This window comes from Rhinolophus sinicus, linkage group LG06, assembly GCF_036562045.2.
Source record: "Rhinolophus sinicus isolate RSC01 linkage group LG06, ASM3656204v1, whole genome shotgun sequence".
Lineage (NCBI taxonomy): Eukaryota > Metazoa > Chordata > Mammalia > Chiroptera > Rhinolophidae > Rhinolophus > Rhinolophus sinicus.
Genome location: NC_133756.1, coordinates 137,224,651 through 137,241,316, shown reverse-complemented (window position 1 = coordinate 137,241,316; position 16,666 = coordinate 137,224,651). Strand labels below are relative to the sequence as shown.

General features: G+C 36.5%; 1 protein-coding gene and 1 non-coding gene across 7 annotated transcripts in view; one reads left to right on the top strand and one right to left on the bottom strand.

The window, feature by feature from the left end:
• The window catches only part of LUZP2 (leucine zipper protein 2), a 464,261-nt gene that overhangs the window by 117,077 nt on the left and 330,518 nt on the right, over positions 1-16,666 (bottom strand). The gene's annotated exons all lie outside the window — the stretch shown is intronic.
• On the top strand, positions 1,586-1,720 carry LOC141572544 (small nucleolar RNA SNORA70). Its single transcript, XR_012497869.1, has one exon. It is a non-coding gene; the product is annotated as a small nucleolar RNA SNORA70 (small nucleolar RNA).

The following is a 16,666-nucleotide window of genomic DNA, read 5'->3' as shown; positions in this document are numbered from 1 at the left end:
TGTGTGCCGCTGAAGCCAGGGCATTGAATGTTCGGCATGAAAGTCACATGATCAGATTTACTCTTTAGAAAGATAAAGTAGCGAGAATATTGGGATTCAAATTCAGTAATATATCTGAATACTGTTTGATGAAATATGAGGTCGGACGACGATTAAGTTTGCAAACTTGTTGCAATGATGTTGTTAACCTTTTTTGCTATCAGAGGGATTACTCATCATGAATTTGTACCAACTGGCTGAAAAGGCTGCGTGAAAAAGTTAGACAAAAACGACCTGAACTTTTTGCCAACAATTCATGGCTCTTGCATCATGACAATGCACCAGCTCACACGGCACTGCCTATGAGGGAGTTTTGAGCCAGTAAACAAATGACTGTATTGAAACACCCTCCCTACTCACCTGATCTGGCCACCAATGACTTCTTTCTTTACCCGAAGAAAAAGGAAATATTAAAAGGAAGATATTTTGATGACAGGCAGGACATCAAGTATATTATGACAACAATTCTGATGGCCATTCCAGAAAGAGTTCCAAAATTGCTTTGAAGGGTGGACTAGATGCTGGCATCAGTGCATATCTTCCCAAGGGTCATACTTCGAAGGTGACTGAGTGATATTCAGCAATGAGGTATGTAGCACTTTTTCTAGGGTGAGTTTGCGAACTTAATTGTCTGACCTCATATATGTTTAATTAGCAGATTAGGCAGACAACGGCCTTTTGTCAGTCCCCATTGCTTCTCAGACATCTCAACTCTGGAGTAACTCATGGCTGAGAACTTGGACATTTTCTCTCTTTACCCTCACTACCTCAATGATCTCGTTCACAATCATGTCTTTAAATACTATCTCTGACAATGATTGCCAAATTTATATCTCCCGGATACACCTGTCTCACCTCTAACTGCTAACCTGTCTATCATACATAGTCATTTCAAATATAAGGTATCCCAAATTACTGTCATCCTTTCCCCAAGGCTCGTTCACCTTCAGTTATCTCCTTCTCAACGAAGGACAATATCATCTTTCTGACTATTCATGCTAAAAATCTTGGAGCATTCTTAACTCTTCCCATTCTGTCACAATGTATATACATTGCTCAATGCATATGAATGCTTCATGATAAAATATATATTCAGAAAAAAATTATTTGTTCCTTCCCTTTTTTCTAAGAACTCCTATTAGACAACTATTATAGACTCCATCTTTTATCCATGTCTCTAACTACACATACATACACACACACACATGCACACACACACACACACACCTAATTTATTTTTCTGGAATTCTAATTTATCAAATTATGCTATGAGTCATTATTTTTCTCTTCAGACACTTGTCCAGATAAGAGTTTTTATTTTATTTTTTTCTCTAGAATAGCTTTATTTTAAATTATTTTTATTTTAAATTATTCCAATGGCTATAAATACATACTTTTTTTTTCCAAGCTTTATAATTGTTATTTTTTTATATATACCTCTTACTTTGTTTTCCCTCTTAACAGTTTTACAAATAATTGATATTTTTCATTATCTTGCATTTATCTCTTGAAGTTACCCAAAACAATTATTTTAATATTTTTGTGTCTACAGCCAGTGAATCTGGCCATGCTCTCTTCCTTGTGGTGGCCTCGTGTGTAATTGCTGTGAACAGCACCCTCCTTGTTAGTGCATGTAGCCTGCTGCAGATACTGGTTACCCTAAAGAACCTTAGAGATAGCCCTTTCCAGAGCCCATTCATGTCTGACCTCATGCTCTCCATAGTCTAGGCTCCAAACAAGTATATGGGATGCAGTTTGAAAGTCTGCACAAGTAGTGCAGTGGGCAGAGTTCCCATTGGCCAAGTCATCAGTCCATATGCACCAAGTTGCAGGACAAGAGGCATGTGACTGAGGCCCCACATACGACCAAGTTCAAGTTCCCTGGCTGCCATAAGATCCATGAAGAAGAAGTAGCGCTTTACCAAGTTTAATACAGCTGGATCTGAAGACATGGTAACTGGCAGCAGCTCATCCTTGATGGCTGTGGGGTCAACTATATCATTAACTGTGAACCCCCTGGACAAATGGTGGCCCTTGGTCTCATGAGGACTTCAGTACCACACTCTTTTTACTCATGCCCAACAATAAATCCTACTTCCTGTCCATCTTAAAAAATAAATAAATGACACTTTGGTGTTTTCATGTCTTGGTCAATGTTATGATGCTAAGTGAAATAAGTCAGACAGAAAAAGTCAAGAACCATATGACTTCACTCACATGTGGGATATGAAACTGAAAGCAACAAAGGAACAAGACAAACAAATAAAGAAATAGAATCTCATAGACATAGACAACAGTTTAATGGTTACCAGAGAGTAGGGGGAGAAGGGTGGTAGATGAGGGTTAAAGGGGATCAAACATATGGTGATGGAGGAACTGAATGGGTGGTGAGCACACAATGTAGTATACAGATGATGTATTATTATAGCATTGTACAATTGAAACCTGTGCAATTTTACTAAACATTGTCAGCCCAATAAATTTAATTCAAAAATAAAAAATAAAAATAAATAAATGAAATGTTTGTCAAACTCTTCCATAAAAATTAGTATCATCTATACTTTATTTGCTGATTTTATTTACTGTTTCTTGTTCTAGGTTTCTTATGTGGTTTTGAATTTGCATATGCAGATTTGTTTTGCAATGGAGGCTTTATTTATTATTTATTGTATTTGTTTTAATTTTATTTATTTCTCATCAGTACTTGCCTAGTAATTGTGTGATTGCCTCTACCTGCTAAACATACCTTGTATGACTTGCTAGCTAGTTGATTTTCCCAAGTAATTTAACCACTCTGCCTAGGTGTCCAAAATTTTTAAACGGCAATAAAAAGAGTACCTACTCTATAGATTTGTGTGAGCATTGAAATAAAGTAAAAATAAGTAAAGCATTAAGCAAATATGTTGCACATAGTAGGTGACTAAGTTTATCATTTATAGTAATGATTATTACTAATAATAACACACAATTTTTGTTATGTCAAAACCAGATTGTCTTCTTCTTTGCAACCAATTTGGATATAGTCTTCAAGTTCTAATCCTTTAAATATTTCTCCATAAATATATTTTCTAATAAGAGCCCATCCTTTAAGTTTCATTCTACCCTCATATTTGCTTATGCTCATGTCTTGGGCTGCAGTTATGTTATTTTTTTTTTAGGTCAAAGACTGTGGATTTTTTTTTTTTTTTTTTTTTTTTGCATTTTCGTTCCTCAATGTCAGATAAATGTTCTTCACAGAGTATGAACATAACAAAATTTGTTCTGGATATAAACTAAAAACTGAATGTCTGTCATAGAAAAATGTGTAAGGGATGGATTTCACTGTTTACATCCTGATAATCCTCAAATTAGATGTTTCTTTTATATCCACAGCTGTGTCGTAATGTTCCTTAATGCTGGACTCAATTTTGGGTCTGATTAATAAAAAAGAAAAAAAAGCTGTCATATTTTTTAAATGAGGATATGTTTGACTGGAGAGGTTTTAAATGAAAGGCCTTTGTCAAAAAATAATAAGCAGGTATATGAAAAACATAATGTTCCCATAAGATCCAGCATGTTATGGGTTAAAAACTGTGTAATCTGTATTCTATCTGACTTAACGAATAGAACAAATAGAGCTATACAAAGATGTTAGCAATGGTTAGAGAGTTTCTTCTGGATATCTGCTCAAACCATGCTTGAGCCTGGGTAAAGCTGCTGGCAACAATTAAAGAAAACTGTTCAGTGTTTTGTGTTATACTAAAGAAGCTGTTATGCAGCTATGATGGATCAATAGAGAAATCTGAAGAAAATCTGACACTAAAAATCAAAATGTGCTTTATTTAGGGTCAAATGCATCTGCTACCGTTTTCTTAAGCACAAGTTTGCTCAGTCCTAGCTGAAAGTTTGCCCATGGCCCTTAAACAGTAAGTAATCATCCAGTATCTTTTTTCTGCTTATTTAAAATGTCATAATCCTGCTACAGCAATTGCACTCCAAGTGATTGGGCATGCTGTGCAAAGAACAGGGACTACTAGTGCCACACAGACTTTCTCCTTTGAAAGGAAATTATACCAGTATTATTTTTTGCACATGAATGAGTAATTTGATCTTGGAGAAAACATCTGTGCTCAGAGTGCATTGTGACTGCAGTGGAGGAGGCAGCTGCTCATATGACAATGCCAAAGTATATCATAGCAAAGTCACGTCTCTCTACCTCAGTTAAGCCTCTGATTGTGTCCGATTTTTTACCACTAAAGTCAGAGCACTTGTTTTTATTTTATACATTTTGTCATTAATTTGTTCATTCTTTAAATATTAAATAAGTGCTCTGGTAACCCACGCATGATGGGTACAAAAAGACATTAACGTACAACATCAGTGCTCCACGTTACATGTCATTAGGGGTTGCAAAATAAAACAGCAATGATATACCACTACACATCTATTAGAACGACAAAAATTCAAAATACTAACAACACGAAATGCTGTGGAAGCTATGGAACAGCAGAAACTCTCATTCACTGCATGTGAGAATACAAGATGTACAGCCACTGTGGAAGACAGTTTGGCAGTTTCTTACAAAACTGTATACACCTTATCATACGATCCAGCAATCATGCTCTTTGGTATTTACCCAATGAAGTTAAAAATATGTCCACATAAAACCTGCATAAAGATGCTTATAGCAGCTTTATTTAGAATCACCAAAACTTGAAAAACAGGAACGTATATGCAACCAAGCTATTCTTCAGTAGGCAAAGGAATGAATAAACTGTGGTACATCCAGATAATGGAACATTAATGGAAAACTAAAAAGAAATGCTTTATCAAGAACCATATGATTTCACTGATATGTGGTGTATAAACCAAAAACAATGAAAGAACAAGACAAGCAAATGAGAAACAAAAACTCATAGACACAGACAATAGTTTAGTGGTTACCGGAGGGTAAGGGGGGAGGGTCGTGGTAGATGAGGGTAAAGGGGATCAAATATATGGTGATGGAAGAAGAACTGACTCTGCGTGGTGAACACACAATGTGATTTATAGATGATGTAATACAGAATTGTATACTTGAAATTTATGTAACTTTACTAACAATTGTCATTCCAATAAACTTAAATTTTAAAAAAAAGACATTGGTTAAACTTAAATGCACATTAATAAGTATAAGAAATTTATCTGAAAAGGCTACATAATGGTAAGATTCCAGCTATAGGACATTCTGAAAAAAAGTAAAATTAGAGAGACAGTAAAAAGATCATTGTTTGCTAGGGTTTTGAGAGAGGAAGCGATGAATAAGCAGACCATAGAGCATTTTTAGAGCAGTGAAACTATTCTCTATGAGACTATCATGGTGGATGTATGTTATACATTTGTCAAGCTCATGGAGTGTACTACAACACCATGAGTAACCCTAATGTAAGGTATGGACTTTGGGTGTTAAGGATGTGTCAAAGTCGGTTCATTGATTGTAACAAATGTACCATTCTTCTGTGGGACATTGATAATGGAGGAGGCTGCAGGCATTTGGGAATATAGAATATATGGATATCTACTTTCCACTCAATTTTGCTGTGAATCTAAAACTATTCTAAAATCTAAAATCTATTAAAATAAGCAAACAAACCTATTCAACTTTATTAAAAACAAAAGAATATATGACTTTACAATCTACAAAACAACAGACTGAAATAATTGGTATATTCACCATTTCAATCAAGTATATTGGATTGCCCTTGTAAAATATATATTTCTTGAAAAATAATAATAGTATGATTGAATAAAAAGATAAACATTTAGTAATAATATTTTTAAAAACTTGATAATAAAGCTACCTTAATTTTCAAAGTAGCCTTACACTACTAAGAGGTCTTCGAAAGTTCTAAAAATAGCAGATTAATAGTTAAGTACTTACGATCTATTGAACTAACAGACTATATAAAAAAGATTACAAATTAAACTATAAATATTCTTTTCGGTATTTGCTAAAATAACACAAAAATAATAAATAAGTACACTTAATAAACAGAATTTTAATAAAAGTCAAAGTGCTCCAGCTTTGACATATTTTTACAAATGTACCTATTGTAAATAAGCAAAATGTATATAACTGATTGTATTTATCTTTCATCTTTATAAACTTTTTATAAAATCTGATTACTGAAATTACAATATGCTTTTAAATGTATTTTTCTTTACTGCAGATATCATCCACGTCAGCAAACATTTTTCCATTTTAATGTATATTGACATTGGAATTTTAAATGATTCTTTTTTTTAATTCATTTTTTTAAATTTATTGGGGTGACAATTGTTAGTAAAATTACATTGATTTCAGGTGTACAATTCTGTATTACATCATCTATAAATCCCATTGTGTGTTCACCACCCAGAGTCAGTTCTCCTTCCATCATCATATATTTGATCCCCCTTACCCTCATCTCCCACCCCCTAGCCCCCACCCCCCTTACCCTCTGGTAACCACTAAACTATTGTCATAGACTCAGACAATAAATGATTCTTTTCATTGTATGACTCAAAATTGTGAGTCCTACCTCTAAAATTGTGGTCCCAGCAAGAGAGAATATGTATGGTGGGTAAATATTATTTACTTTTTACTGAATATTTGAAGCATTTCGATTTTAAAATTAAATTACTTTCAACCTTTTCTATTTATCCTTCATTTTTATCCCAAATACACAAAGTTAAGTGCTCCAAATTTGACCATGAAGAACTCATGCAAAAATACATATCATCAGCCTTCTTACACATAACTCACCCATCCTAATCACCATATAGACACAGAGAAATGCTCAAATCTAGCTTTATGTTCTATTGAACAAAACTCTCTTGCTAAGACATCTTCATATATATACTCAGCCCATCCTTTTTATTATAACTAAATATCTTTATCAAGGATAACTTTTATTTCCCTTAAACTAGAACAAAAAAAATCTCTCAGTTGAATAAAAAGTAATATCATTAAACTTAAAGGCATTGACTCATCAAAGACTTGACATATCATAATGATTAATTCCGTGTAACAGTGAGGTGAAGACACTTAGATTAAGTTAAACTCTTAAACTCACAGGGCAAATAAAAAAGTGAAGCCAAGATTCAAACACAGGTTTTGAACTCCATCAGCTCTCCTGCCTCCAGGGTTCAGGCTTATAAAAAAAACCTCTCTATGCCCCCCACCCAAAAGTGCATCTATGTACATAACAACTCAGTTTAGAAGGAATTCTCTTGTGAAACAATCATTATCATGCTATACAAAGTACTTTCCACAACACAGAAATATTTGAAAAGACATATTTGTGCCTGGACTGGTACCAAAGGAGAAGAAGGAAGGCAAGAAGAATTCCTTTTAAGAAAAACAAAACAAAAAAACCAAGCAAGCAAACAAACAAACAAACAGAAAACCAATCCTGAAGCAGCTAAGAAATGTCTAGCGCTAGTGCAAAGCCTCAAAGTTACAGTAACAAACACGAGAGGCTTTATCAGCTAGGATTTTACGATCTAACTCCTATGTGTGTAGAGAATGAGAGGAACCCTACAACCTTGAGCGATATTAACACTGAAACAGTTTGCTTACCTACCAGACTTTACTAAGGACTTCCTATAAGCCAGTGGATATCAAAACACGTTTTCTGGAATAACTGCATCAGCATCACATGGGTACTTATTAGAAATTTAAAAAAAAAAAAAATCTTAAGCCCTGAATTGACTCAAACTTACTGTATCAGAATCTCTGATAGTGGCCTGGCTATTGGCAAATGCCCACAAGCCTTTCAGGTGATTCTGATGCTCTTTCAAGTTTGAGATGCTCGGATGCAAATAAATGTATTAACTTGCCCCATATTTATACAGACAGAATCTAATGGCATTCCATTTCTGGTTTCATACTCACAGCTAAATCAAATTTCTCTAGTGCATATCACTTACAAATACTTTAAGTTAACTATCCCCATTCTTTCACCTCTACCAGCCTACTTCAATTGATTTTAAATAATACAAAGTATTGGACTAACACAGACTTACCTTCATATGCTACTCTAGTGTCATTACTCCCAAATGTGGTAAAAGCACACCCATAAATCTGTCTGGCTGCAGTACTCTGACGGGGCTATTTTTCATGATGATGGGAATACAATTCAAACAGCCTTTAACATAAACTTTGGACTGTACACACTTCATGAATAATAAATCAGCCTTTCAAATAACCTTTCTAGTATCCACTGTCACAGATATCCCCTTGGTATTTTGGAAGATCCATGAAACTCAGCATTGCCCCTGTTTGACTTGCAGTTATGGTTCCCAACAAGCTCATTAGGGTTTGGATGCCAAATGTAACTCGTCCTCTCCACTCCAGTCTCACTTAAAGCTTAGAGTTGGAGGCAGCTTTTTTTTCTCTCTAAGTTACTCTACCAACCCTAGCATAAGAAGTATCTTAATCATAGAGTTAATGGCTTATAGTCAGAAGTAATGATTTATAAATTACTCATTATTAATAAAAAGAAATATAAGACCTTTGACTTACAAATTAGATATTTCATCACACAATTTGCATACATATTTAGACCTTATGGTTCTTTTAATGCCCTTATGAGAGAGGTGCTACAACGCCCACTATGATAGTGAGATAACTAAGGATGGGCATTACATATTTTACTGTTGTGTTGCCCTAATCCTGGGTGCTTATTTGATTTTTATTAGTCAGAACAAACTCAGTTTAGCTATCTGTGATAGAGACCCAGAATTGCAGAATGTTAAATAAGATAGAAGTTTCTTTCTCTGACTTTTTGGCACAAAAGTCAAAACGTTGTGACTCTATTTCTTGAAGGTGTTAAGGGCCTGACTCCTTTTCACTTGATGTACTGCCCCCTCTCTGGTGTTGTCCCTGCCTGTTTGGTCCATGGCATCCTCACCTGTATATCTACATTCCACCATCAAGAAAGGAGAGAAGAAAAAACGCTTTTCTTTTATGTATACAACCTGGAAGATACCAACATCTCTTCTGTTTGTAGAACAGTGGGCAGAACTTAGGTACATGGCTTCAGCCCGCTGCAAAGGAGGCTGGGAATGTTAATTCTAGGTATTGGTTTGCTCAGATAAAAGTAACTATCTTTTTAGAACAGAAAGAACAGCTATTAGAAAAGAAGTATCAGTTTTTGCCACATTTGGTCACTTTTCTCTCACCTCAATTCAGAACCTGGATTTTAATTCTTGACATAGGCAGTGAAAACTGGTAAATAACAAACATCAGTACTAATTAGCAGAATTCATGAGAAGCACCTTTTTCAGCTGAAAACATTAGTTCGCCTAGTGCCCACGCTTTATGAGTCTGCAGAAAGTTGGTTCTTGCTCCCAAGCCACTTATTATCCAACTAGTGAGAAAGCGTCATGGATGAAACGGTTAGTCAAGATTTGTCACACTGGGGCCCTCAAATTACCTTCAGAATCACCTAGGATATTTAATAATAAATCAGAATCCTGGTTCCTGCCCAGGGTGAATCAGACTTTCTGGTAAGGTGGCTGAGGAGCCTACATTTTAGCATTAATCCCAGAAGAATCTTATGCACATTAAGTAGAGTGAGAGGCAGAAATGGATAGATTTTAATTCTTGGAGGATCTGTTTGTCTTGTTTTACACCCTTCCATTACTAACGTCCTTCTACAGGATCCGTGGGTTGGTCTCTCTATGCTTATTAATCCCTGGCAGGTATTAGAGCTCAACTGTTACAGAAGGAGGAATATACAATCACCAAAAACAGTCAAACTTTCAGGTATTATCTTATACAAGCTTCTTAACAACCCTGCAAGGTGGCCAACAAGATGTAGCGTTCCTACTTAATAGAGAAGTGAACTAAACTAATTCTCAGAGAGGTCAAAGGGCTTGCACTATGCCACACAGCTATTAAGAGGCAAAGGTGGGAAGAGATCTCTCTCTTTGACCACAGATCCTATGCTCTTTTTCACCTTCTTACAACTGTGTCCCAAATAATAAGAAGACTTAGAGCATAACGCCAAGCATAACCCCAAGGTGGCTTCCACTTTGCCAACTCTGACCTTTGGGGACGTTCATGTTGATACCTCTCTTCAGAGCTTATAATTTATCCCAACTAAAAGGTCTATTTAGCAATTTTTAATGTTAAAAATAATATCTAAGGTCAAAGGGTTTTCCTGAGGGAACTGGAGGAAAATTTGACTGAATGCCTGCTCCTAGCACTAATATAGGCTGTGCATGTAATACAGATACAATAACTCACACTCCGAAGCCCAAAGCTGTTGTCACTCTATGGTTCTGTCTTACCTTATGCTGGGCTTACAGTGTAAATGATCAATGATCCTGCAAGTACCTTTATTTTCTTCTCATTAAGTTCAACTAGAAAAATAGTCACTACCTAAGGAACTTATGAATAGATGTAGGATTTTGAAATCACTAAATGCCATTTCACTTTCAAAACTTGGAAAGACCTACAGCTTGTACAAATTGTGTGCCCACATTTGATTCTTCCTGTGGCATGCCTGCTGTGATATGTGCTTTCAGATGAGCACTGGGGTCTTAAAGCATTAGAGTCTGTGAATGAACTGTCATCACATCTGTCTTAATTGTGTTTCCATCTGCTCATGCAGTGTGCTCCTGTGCTTGGCTGATTAGATAAGAACAAGGGGAAAAAAACCTTGTAATACAATTCTCCTTACAGTCGAAATCAAGGCTTCACTTTTTATTTGGTAGAGTGTTAGGGAAGAAAAAGAAAAACATGGGACAGAATTCACAAGACATATATTTGAGTCCTGGGTCTCCCATGTACAAGCTGTCACCATGGACATATCTGTCCTGTGACATTTCTAAACCTCGTTTTCTCTGGCTGTAATTATGTCTGCCTCTTCACAATGTTAGTGTGAGAATAAAAGCAAACAACAAATGTGAAAGTGCTTTGTATATATTTAAAAAAATGTGATTTTCACATATATGCCATGTATTCAAATATCATTGAGAAGGAAGCATAAACTAAAATTTACAGAGTGTGGGATTCTGTAAAATATGGAGTTTACCAGTTGATTTAAAAAACTCATATGTGCTTCTACTGCATCCATATGCTTAAATTACTCTTTATTTTGTTGAGTATAAAATGGGGGATCAAAAAATTCAGGAAGAACGGACTATTGAAGAATTTATAGGTAATTACCATTTTAAATATGCTTTTTAATCCTCCAAAATGATTTAATCTTCTCAAATGGTTTAATAGAGGTATTACTGAGCTACTGCAGCCAGGGCAGGGAACAAAGTGCTTAGTTTAGGGAGTACAGCTGAGACTGCTGCCAACAGAGCAAGCAAATATAGACTGAAATCATTCCAGATGGATATAAGTACCCATAATTAGCAGCAAACATTGTACAAAGCACATTAGAGGGAATAAACCTCCTTCAGAATGCTACTGAATTAGACAAGCACTGGTATATAAGGTGAATTTTCGGGAATTATAAGACTGAGAAAAGTCTGCCAATGACAGTAATTACTCTGATATAAGAAATAGTCCAGTGCAGAGTAATGTAGGGAAAGATAGTGTCTGGACATATAAAAGGGAATCAGAACAACTTGGGTATTTATAATAACACAGAGGAAGAAGGTGGAGAAAGGGGAAGCGGGGACCCAGGGTAAGAAGAGGAGAGGAGAGGAGATGGAGGTGGAGGGGAAGAGAGGGATACAGAGCAGGAGAACGAGAGACCAGAATCAAATGTAACTAATGGAAAGTCCAGGTTTCCATCACTTCCTTTGTAAGGTAGGATAAGCAATGGAAACATAATTGGGTAAGGAACTGTGCATCATTATAGCTTGGGAAAATTAGTTCCTCCATGTGTAACTCCATGGCACATTGCACATAAAGCTCACACCAAACTGTGAGTCAATCATTCTCAAAGAAATGTTTGTATTTACTTTATAAAGTTCTGAATTAAAGAATTTCTCCAGATGCTATTAAACAATTCTTAATGTGGGTTTTAAGGAACACTGGCTCTATGGAACGGTAATAGTGGTAACATCACAAACAACTCTGTGATTAAATGAACGTGAGAAACATTGCTTTTTGATGAAGGACAATTCAGAACGTGATTGAAAGACAGCCTGATGAGTCTTCCGGGAAGACTGGAAGTCACAGTACTTCTAGTGGAGCTCAGGCTCCCTTGAAAAGCTTTTCTGACAATTAAAATCAAGAATGAAAGGAACAGGGGCGGACGGGTGGCTCAGTTGGTTAGAGCACGAGCTCTGGGCAACGGGGCTGCGGGTTGGATTCCCACATGAGCCAGTGAGCTGCGTCCTCCGCAACTAGAATGAAGTCAATGAGCTTCCGCTGAGCTCCTGGATGGCTCAGTTGGTTGGAGCGGAGGCTGGCTCTCAACCACAAGGTTGCCGGTTCCTGGCCTGCACCCCCTGCAACTAACAATGGCAACTGGAACTGGAGCTGAGCAGCACCCTCCACAACTAAGATTGAAAGGACAACAAATTGACTTGGAAAAATCCCTGAAAGTACACACTGTTCCCCAATAAAGTCCTGGTCCCCATCCCCAATAAAATCTTAAAAAGAAAAAAAAAAAAGAATGAAGGACCCAAATAGGATAAATTCAGGTTGACAGCACACAATGTATAGAGCAGGTCATCTTTGAAATCAAGTATACATGATAACTGGTAGCTGACTGATAGATGACAAAATTTCAGGAGACTAATTATAGCCAGCTAAAAAGGAACATTATATTAATGATTTAAGGTCATTAATTGACTATTTCCATAGAGGAAATTGTGGTCAACAACCTCACTGGTAATGAATGTAATTCAAATTCACAAGAGATAACATTTTTAATGTATCAGATTTGTTTAAAAATTTAAATAGAATATGAAGCACTTGGTAAGAGATGGAAAGTGAGAGTATAAAGAAAGGGTATTTTTAAACACTACTAAAGAGATGATACATTTGTATAACCCTTTTGGGAAATAATTTGAGAATATGTTTAACTATCTTAAGATTCTTATTATACTGTAATTCAGTATTATCATTTCTTAAGAATAAATCTGAAAATAGTCTAGGGGAAAAAGAAGCACCAGGCAAAAAGTTATTCATCATCCAACATTTTATAATGACATAAAACCTGGAAATAACCTAAATGCTTTCCAGAAGAGTTAATTAAATAAATAAATGTTCATCCCACGGACAATCGGTCTTCTCATTGTTTCTCTTACATTTAGATTGTAATTTGGGACATCAGTAGAAAACAACAGCTATTGGATTTCTTAGCAATTAAATGATCAGGATAAAGACTCTAATCAAATGAATCTTTGTTTACAGTAAAAAAAAAAAATAACCATAGAGCAATTTCCTTAAGACTTTTGTATTGTGACAGATTAAAATAGACCAAATTTCTTCAGTAATTCTTGAGTAAGCAGCATCAAAAGCAAAGAGAATTTAAGGTACTTTGCGGGGATTTATTACAAATTGCTTTACTTGAGTCCTTATTCCACAACGAGGGAATTATACCTTTAAGAGACAGGTTTCTTGATTTAAAGTAACAGAAACAGATGCTTGCTAGGGGCCCATGGGAACTCAGGAAGCTGAGCAGACAAACAATAGCCTTAGAAACAATAGATTACACTGCAGCTACTACTAGTGGATCATCCAAAATATTCTCTAAGCCTTCAAAATTCTGGCAGAAAATGTATGATGTGGGGGTTTAGATAATATGATTGTGCAAGAGAACAAATAGCAGAACGGTCTAGCTTTCCTCAGTTCCTGCAAACAGAAGGCAGCAGAAGGAGGCGGCAAGACCTCAACCAATGGGAAATGTCTCCAGATGGGAGAATAAGATGCTAATAGGAAAGGAGGATAGGTTAGCTATTCTAAAGTGAAAAATTAACAAAGTTTGCTACAACGACCTTCAGGGCTGCTCTGTACTCCAGGTCAATCACAAAACCATGAAATATTCTATTCATAAGATCATGTTCTTTATAAAAACATTATAAGCTCTCCTCCTCTTTTTAGGGGGTCTCTGGTCACTCCTACCCCAGATTAGTATCTACTGAATCATGCTTATGTGACTTTCCAGATAATTCTATTTAGGCTTTTCTTGTCTATCAGGTCTTTCCTGCTTGTACTTATTTGTCACTTCATTTGCCATTTAGATTATATCTGTTTTTTTGCTTAGCTGTCTCACCGGGAATGACAGTCACTGAGTCCGGGATGGTTGTCCTTTAAGAGTAGACAGAATGCTGTCATTTTCCTTCTCTAATAAACTAGAAAGTTTGCAATGTTATTTTCTACTTATTAAGGATATCCAATGCTTCCTACTACTGAGGCCTGTTAATATAATAATTCTGAAATATTGGTAAAGAAAATGTCTCTAAAGAGATGATGTGTCTGGAATACCAAAATAGATTGTGCCTAATCTGCCTTTAATACTATCCAATTCCAGTAACACTTACTAAGATTCTGCTATGTATCAGACTTTCTGATTGTAACTCAAATATGAAGACGAATGAGGCCTGCCACCTGCCTTCAGGAAACAATACACTGAGAAATGTAGACACAGACTGAACAAGCTATACCACTGACACGGTAAGTGCTAGTTATTGATATCAACTACGTTTTATGGAACCCAGAGGAGAAAAATTGGCATTTCTTTGAAGCTGGGAAGTCTTCTCAGCAAAATTAATATTTACATTTATTTGAAAGTTACAGCACTAGGTCTCTCTCTCTCTCTCTCTCTCTCACACACACACACACACTCACACACACACACACACACACACACACACACAGAGGCTTGGACCTTTAAACTCAGGCTAGCATTGAAGCTGAAACTAAGCATGAAGTAGAGAGGACCAGAGGGAAATTCAGAAAAGTTTACAGCCTCAACAAGCGTGGCTCAGGGACTAAGTAGTTATCTGGAATGTGAAGGTTGATTAGGGGAGCAGAATGTAAGACGGGGGAACACTTTGAGGTAACAATAGGAGATTTTATAATGATATACTCATCCAGACTTGTCCATTGTTGGGGAGCAGAGGGAGATTTAAATGTGTCAGGTTAGTTTGGGAGAAAAAATAGGGCTGGGCTCTACTTAAATCCAACAATGTTAAACCAGACAGTGAGGCTGTTTCCTTCAAAATAGAAAGGAAGAAACTTCAGTTTTACATAGCAGATCAATGAAATAAATACTTATCTGTTTAACAGACAATAATTGATCTGTTCCTATCCAACATCAATACCATTTTATCCTCTGTAACCTAAGCTGTCTTTTCATCTATTTTGTCAGTATGTGTGTGGCAGTGTTTTTCATTCTACATTTACCTTATTTACCTAACTAGCTCTAAAAACTCCCATAGAAAGTTTATATCATCGGGTGGAAAACCTCTCCCATTTTGGGGATGGACTCCCAAAGATGGTTTGAGAGACATTACAAAGATGCCGGACAAAGATGCAAAAAACTCATGGTCATATCAACAATTTTTTCTTCTGTGAGCAAATTCGTGGATGGCTGCTGGCTCTTTGTGTAATTTTCCCTATGTTGTTGCTCCTCCATTCTCGTGATCACGTCACGCAAAATAACTTCAGTTAGGTAGTCATGACCTCTAACACTTACAAGACACCTTTGACAAAGATAATGTGAAGCTACTTGAGGTGAGTCCAAGGCAGCAAGAGTTGGAGGCAGGAAGGTTCCGAGAGGGCTAGAACAGCTACAGAGAGGAAGTGGTACTGATGCTTACAATCTCAGTTGGGGAGGTTTTTAATTCACCCTCATATTGTTCCACTTGGGTCCAACGCAAGTGCTTGTGGATGCATATAACATTAGTAACATTCCACCCTAGATTATTTTGTTTTGTTTAAGTTATGATGATGGTCCCAACTAGAAAACCCTTTGTTCATGAGATGGCTGGGCAAGGTTTGATGAGAACTATGTGGATCCTGGCCATACATCAGCTCAGAAAGACTCAGATTCTGTATCTCTAAATATGTGCATTTCTGAAAAGGTAGTACTATCTTTGAATGAATCACCCAAGGTTCTTGTTCACACTGATAGTCAACTGAGTTGCCACATCAGAACTTACTAGTTGTAACATTAGGAAACATGGGAAAATTTTTACATTTCTAAAAAGAACATCCTGGTAATTCATAGCACGATTGTTTGACAACTAGAGATATAGTAGATCAACAGAGGGTAAGATGTTAGCCTTCCTTTCTCTGAGGGAAGAAAACACCTGATTTCCTGTAGCCATGCAGTCCTGAGAACTCACCCCATCATCCTCAACAAACACACATCATGAGAATTAGAAGAGTGAGACCAGGTCTTACAGGACACCTAAATATAATGGGAGCATTTCAAGTCTCCATGAGAGTGGAACAGTCCTGTCAAAGGAAATCCAGGGAGACTGCAGTCTCTACCCACACCTAAAGTTAGCTTAAACCTCGGCAGCAAGGGGAGGTGACGTGTTTCAGTTTCTTAAAAAAAAAACACGAAAAAAAAAAAACAAAAAACATCAGGAGCAGAACACTAAACCTTGAAAGACTGACAGAGAGGAAGGGAAGGAGGGAAGCAGAGAAGGAGGGAGGGAGGGGCAGAAAGGGAGGGAGGGAGGGGTGGAAGAGAGAAAGAGA